Here is a 6,675-nt window from a genome sequence, read left to right as displayed (position 1 = left end):
ATTAATTATTAGCATGATGAGCTAAGTTGATAAGTGACGGACTGTCTATCTGTAACAAAATTCTACTGTGAACAAAAAAACAGCAAGACTTTTAAATTGAAATTTCGCGCAAAAACCCATACGGTGAATTTTTTTTTTTGATGGTCCAGGACGCGTTGACAACGGAAACCGTTCAGGATGACAATCAACATCAACTGATGATCGACATGTCAAATAAAAATAAGTAAGGAATTGAAGCTTGAGAATCTACGATTAACTATAAGAGATTTTACAGGTGTGGCGGGAATATCGAAAGAGTCAGTGAAAACCATTTTGAATAATAATTTTTAAAAGAGAAAAGTAACAAAAAATATAAAAAATAAAAAGTAATTGTTAGAGTTTACTATACGCTAGAAAGTAAAGTGCATTCGCCAAATGTTGGAAAAGACCTTCTGTGATTTGAAAGATTGATTCCAAAGTCACAAAATTTTTTCGAAAAACAGTTTTGCACTAATGTCTGCGAATTAATGCTTTCCGACTACCAGAATGCCAATGGATATTTAAATACTGCATACTTATTTTAACATAAGAAAACTAATACCGAAACAAAACTTGTCAAAATGATTTTTATTATGTTGTTGTTGAGGAACAATCACATTTTTCATACTAAATTGTTGGCTTGAAAAAGTGGATGTTTTCCATATAAGTTACAGTAGAGTATCCGTTATTTCCCAAGTATATTGTTTGAAAAATCAAATTTCTTATACAAAATGTTCCATTCTGTAAAATACTAAAGTTATACGCAGTTTAAATTATTCAGCAAATGACCTGAACATTCGTATGGATTTATACATTCTATGTTGCTCATACGATATGGTGTACTATTGGACCCTTGTTTCAACCAGATAAGTGAAGGAGATATATCTGCATAAATATATAAATGATCAACTCACAATTTTTCAACCATCTTTTCCATGCAAATTTTGGAAGACCCTTTATTTAGGTGTGCAATTTAAGCTAGGAGCAGGAAAAAGGCAAAGACGATTAAGATCCAGAAAGTGTGATTGATGCAAAAGCAATAAGAATCTCACTTTGAACTTAGCTTTTCAGACCTCTATCTTCTAGTATAGTAGTAGTAGTATCCTTCATTTTTAATGCTATTTTTTTATGAAAACTATATCGATTAACGTAACATCTGGATGACCATTAATCGCCCCAGTTGTGGGATATTTTAATTTCTGTAAAAATTTAGCAAACTAGTCAAAAGGGATGGGATAAATATCCCACAACCCTATTTTATTATTATATCTCTCGGAATTTTTTACCATTATATCTACAATGTTTTAGTATACGATATAAGCTGAAACTATAATAATAAACATTATATGTAGCCCACTTTTAGGGCATAGACGAAAAGATTAGCTCAAAGTTATACTGGAGACCCTTCACCTGTGTTTGTCAAGTTAACTCAAAACAAAATATAACACTTTAATATAAAGAGGTGACATATAAATATTGGTCTAAAAAAGCCTCATTTCGGAAATCCTTTCATTCGCCAGGACTCTTCGGAAAGTAGTATATTTTCATAGAAGTAAGCAAGTAAGCGTTATAAATAATACGGTTTAATTAAATTTGAATGTTCAATGCAGGCAGACAGGCTATATACCATATTACATTGATAATATTTATATATTTTATGGAAACTATTACAAGTGATTTGCCAAGTAAACAGAAATAAAAAAAAAAAACAGAACAAATGGTTTTTTCGGTGTTTCAAGTGTGTCAGATCATTGGCCGGTAAGGCCGCCAGTATGCCGGCATAACGCTTTCCTTTCATGGGCAAATGTATTTTTCCGAAAAAGAAGAAGTCGCATGATGCCATATCAGGTGAATACGAGAAATGGTTAAAATGTGATTTTTGGTAAAAGAATAATTTAATGATGTCCTCGCATGTTGGATTCTGAGCAATTTTCGGTCGCCAGTTAATTTGTGCGTAACAAACTATGCACACACCTTTCGGAAGCTCAAATGTTCTGTCAAAATGTGATAAATCGATGTTTTGGAAATGTTCAATTCCATTTCCATTAATTTCAATGATGATTTCATCTAATTTTTGATGAATTTACGCATAGTATTGATGGAGTTTCCGGTGATCACGGATTTTGATTGGCCCACATGTTGATCCTCATTTATGTCCTCACGACCACTTTGATAATGTTGAAATCACTCGTGCACTCTGCCCCTGGATAGGCAATCATCGCCATAAACTAGTTTCATAAAATAAAACGTTTGGGTAAAAGTTTTGCTTATTTTAAAACAAAATGTAATGTTGTTAATGTTTGTTCGAAGCTTATTTTCACACCGATAATACAAACATATTGACACTTCAAACGCAATAACTTCATTCTAATTTCTTGAAACTCTCAGTGGACAATCGATAAGGAAAGCAGATTCTAACGCACCAAAGATGGTGCCACCAGGGGGCGCTAGATTCAAAAAGTCCTGATTAATTGGGAACGTTCCTTATATACTATGATGGCTGCTGGGAACAACAATACAATGAGTATACATACAAATGTGAATACTTGATATGCATACCTTTCCAAATATTATTGTTGTTCACTTTTGAAACTAACTACTGCGTCAAAACTGCGTCACCATTTCAAACAAATGACTCAAATAATTAGAGAAACTCGGTCCTGAAGTTTTTTCATCAGTGCATACCATAAGAATTAATTAGGCATATAATATTTCACACATCAAGAATGATGATGTGATATCATGGTAAGCGGTGGAGTGCGCAATAACGACTACAAAGAAGCAGCAACACAAGCAGCGAGTTTTTGAATGCTAAGCACTTTTGTATGTATGGTGGATATACATGCATGACTGATCGCTTTGAATGTATATATGCATATAGGAAATTAATGTTTGAGGAGATTAAAGTAGCAGGTCTGCGAAAAAGCCAATTTGGCGGTGGAAGCCTAAACAAAAATAAATATGAATCGTCCGTATAAAATGGTACATTTGCCAGCGAAACCAAACTAATTCACACCCCAAAAATGCGTGTCGACAATCCTAGAATGTTTATGTTGATAAATTATGGCGATCTTTATATAAGGGGATTCATATTTACATGCAATTATAAGAGTGTTAGAGTACTTAAGCGCACGTTTTTACAACCCAGGGATGTTAAGAATAACTTTTATCGAGCAGCAGCGTGGAACATATTAGCAGCCTCATAAAAGATGATGACATCATTCGTAACGGTATGCCGCTAGTTGGTAAGGGTCGACCAATCCATAAGTACATATGTATAGTATATGTATGAATGCTCGTCAATGCAAGAGTCTTTTATATGCAAGAGTAGGAATATGCAGCCCTTCTCTGCTCTTTTATGACCTCATCTGCCTGTTAGTTTTCTTTGTAAAGAGTAAGAAGGATTATAACCACAATGTTCGCTAAATCGACTACACCGCATCTCAATTTGTTTTTGGCTAACAGTGGAAAGCAATTTTCAAAAAATTTGCATGTAGTTGCTGCTCATAATGCATTTTCACCTTTTCTTTTGCTGCGCTACTTTCAATATATTTGTGTGTGTTATGCTCACATGTTTATATGTAGTATGCATGACTTTGCAGAAAATTCGCAATTGTAAATGTGAGAGTATGGTTATTCGCAAACGCTCTTCTAATTTGGTGTCTGCCCTTGCCGATAAGCCAAAGTATTACCATTTTATGTTCTTTAACATTTTTTATAGTAGCTCCACCTTTTCCGCGCTGTTTCTTTTACCTATCTTATGCCAAAAGTAGAAGTAGTATATATATATATATATATATAAGACTATAAAGCTAAAGTTCAATCCTCCTGCTATGCTCAATTTTGCTTTCATTCAAATTCTCCACTTTATGTATACATCGGTTAAGAATCGTTTATTCTGACCTCAACCATTATATATAGTATATGTATGAAAAACAAAATTGCCTCATTAAGTAAAGTGTGATTTTTTTAAATAAGTCGTTATGAATAACAATTGAATTGTAAGCCGTCACGGCGATGGTAGTTTCAACACTGTTTTAAATCCTACAAAAAATATGGTTCAGCTGTATTTACTAGCTCATAACTCGTAAAATAAAAAAAAAATTATCACTTGATTTTAACTTTTTCAATTCCATTTCAATTTTTAATAATAGCTAACTCTCTGTGATTCTACCATATCGATATCTCAAAATCGGTGGGAAAGCAGTGCATATTCAACACCAAATATGGGCAGGGTTATAGTGTAGAAACTAATGAAGAACTACCTAGTGCAGTCACTTTATTAATTTTATTTGATTATTTCACATTTTAAGATCAGAATGAAGAGATAATTAATATAATTAACCAAACATTACACAAATAGTGCCTTTAAAGCATGGCCCCCTTATAACCAAAAATGGTTAAAATCTCACGAAACCCGCTGAAGCTCCTAGGTACCGGATATGTGGACCCAAGTACCTATATGCGTATTTGACTTATTACGAAAACAGCGATCAATGTATCAGATATATAACAGAAATTCAATGAGAAGTCCAGACGATGCAGCCGATTTTTTTTAAGCATAAATCGATAGTCCTGCAATTTCAAGTTCACCAAACTTGGTTTTCAACAAATCGATTGTGTCATTCGCTGTGTCTCTTGCGGCGCAGTTCTATTGGAACATATTGTCATGTTCATTGCCATTCACAGTGTCGTGCTAGTCTTGAGCATTACGGAAGAAGTACGACCCAGTGGCGCCGCCGGTCCATAAACCTCACCAAACCGTATTTTTTCGGAATGCAATGCTCTTGAAGTACGTACCTTACCAATAACGCATATTTCGCCAGAAGCGAGTCTCTTCGCTTATTTTTAACATAGAGTTGCCCAACGCTTGAGAACGATGTTTAAGAGACTGATTTCAGTCTTCTTCAATTGATGCACTAGCGGCAGCAATATTTTCTACACTACGTTCTCTTTTTTTTCCTACTGCCATGGGAACATTTTGTACTGTGCCTATATATTAAAATTTTTCCACCAGAAGCTCAATTGTAGATCCGATAGGACGATTATGGTGACCATAAATTAGACCTAGTGCTTTCAAAGTTGATGCAAATAAAATGGCAAATCTTACTGAGGAGGATCAGACGTCAGATCTTCTGAAAAAATATGGCATGCATTGGTATCCGTATCGGTCTACTTTTGAAGCATCCCTAACCGTTAATATATCTGTGTGTAGAAAATACGTTGAATCGGGACAATACTTCCATTAGCTTCATATACGTAATAAAAAGATCTTCGAATTTCCATTCTACATTTCCGTATATATAGGTCAATATGTGAGCTAGCTTAAACAATTTTTTTTCTAATAACGGTGTATCTTTGTGCTAACAACCAATGTAATTGGTTGAAAACTTGACCTAGCTTCTTGTAAGGAAAAACTAGCTTCGGGTGTAACCTCTTGTCGGGTCTTACTCTTGTCATTAAAGTCAGGGAATATAAGCCCTATTAGGAATATGCGGTCTAGATTCCAGATATGATTCCTTCGTGCTTTCTTAAGAATTGTACGAAATATGTATACCAACCCCTAACAAAACTATTTAATTCATCGCTTATGCAAGGCTTATTTCCAGTCATATGGAAAAAGTAATTTATAATTCCTTTATATAAGAGTGGAGTTAGGTCATCTATTGAAAACTATAGGGGAATAAAAAGTTGTCAGCAATACCTAAACTTTTTGAAGCAATTATTACAGACGACATAACCTTCCAGATCTCTCCACTAATTTCTTGTTCTCAGCACGGTTTTCGCAAAGGGAAATCTACAATAACTAATTTGCTTGAATTTGTATCACATGTCATCAAACGGGGTTTAAGGAGAATAAGAACACTGATATGCACGAATTTTAGTAAAGCTTTTGATAAAGTACCCCATTCAACTATTTTGAATAAACTTGATCTTCTTGGTTTTCAACCAATAATTCCAAATAGGTTGCTTCTTATCTTAGTAATAGAATTCTGTTCTTTTTATTTATTAATGACAAATCAAATGTGGTTAAGTTGTAAAACGCTTTATTATATGCTGACAGACTTGAACAACCTAGTTTCTTGGTGTAAAAAATGTAAATGATGAATAATGAGTTATAGACCCTACTTCATCCGCAATATAAAACTTTAGATTGGAGAAAGCAAGCAGTTTTGTTGATCTGGGAGTAACTATGGACCCTAAACTAAATTTTAAACTTCACGCATCTTCCGCGGTTTTTAAAGCTAAAGGCGCTCTTAGTTTTGTTAAACGTTGGTCCAAAGAATTTAGAGATCCACTTACCACAAAAATTCTTTTCACATTTCTTTTCCATAGTTACCAAGTCCATTCGGATAAGTTAGAGTTGGTTCAAAAACAATTCTTACTTTTTGCCTTAACCGTCCGGTCAATGACCGGGTACCCGGGTATCCATTTCAACTTACACGTCAATTTTTCTTAACTCCTCATCAAAAAATATTCTATGGCCGCCTGGATCCCCAAAATTAAAGTTATTTAACACCCATTTTTCGTCAGAATTTTTTAGAATCAATTATTTAATAAAAATTATTAACTATCAAACTTGATAACTCCTCCTTTTAATAACCGGGTACCCGGGTACGCGCTGACATTTAAATATATAAATAACGGGTTTACACA

Source organism: Bactrocera latifrons, unplaced genomic scaffold, assembly GCF_001853355.1.
Source record: "Bactrocera latifrons isolate USDA-ARS-PBARC rearing strain unplaced genomic scaffold, ASM185335v1 scaffold_148, whole genome shotgun sequence".
Lineage (NCBI taxonomy): Eukaryota > Metazoa > Arthropoda > Insecta > Diptera > Tephritidae > Bactrocera > Bactrocera latifrons.
The sequence above is the reverse complement of the archived record's forward strand: the minus strand, read 5'-3'. Positions refer to the sequence as shown.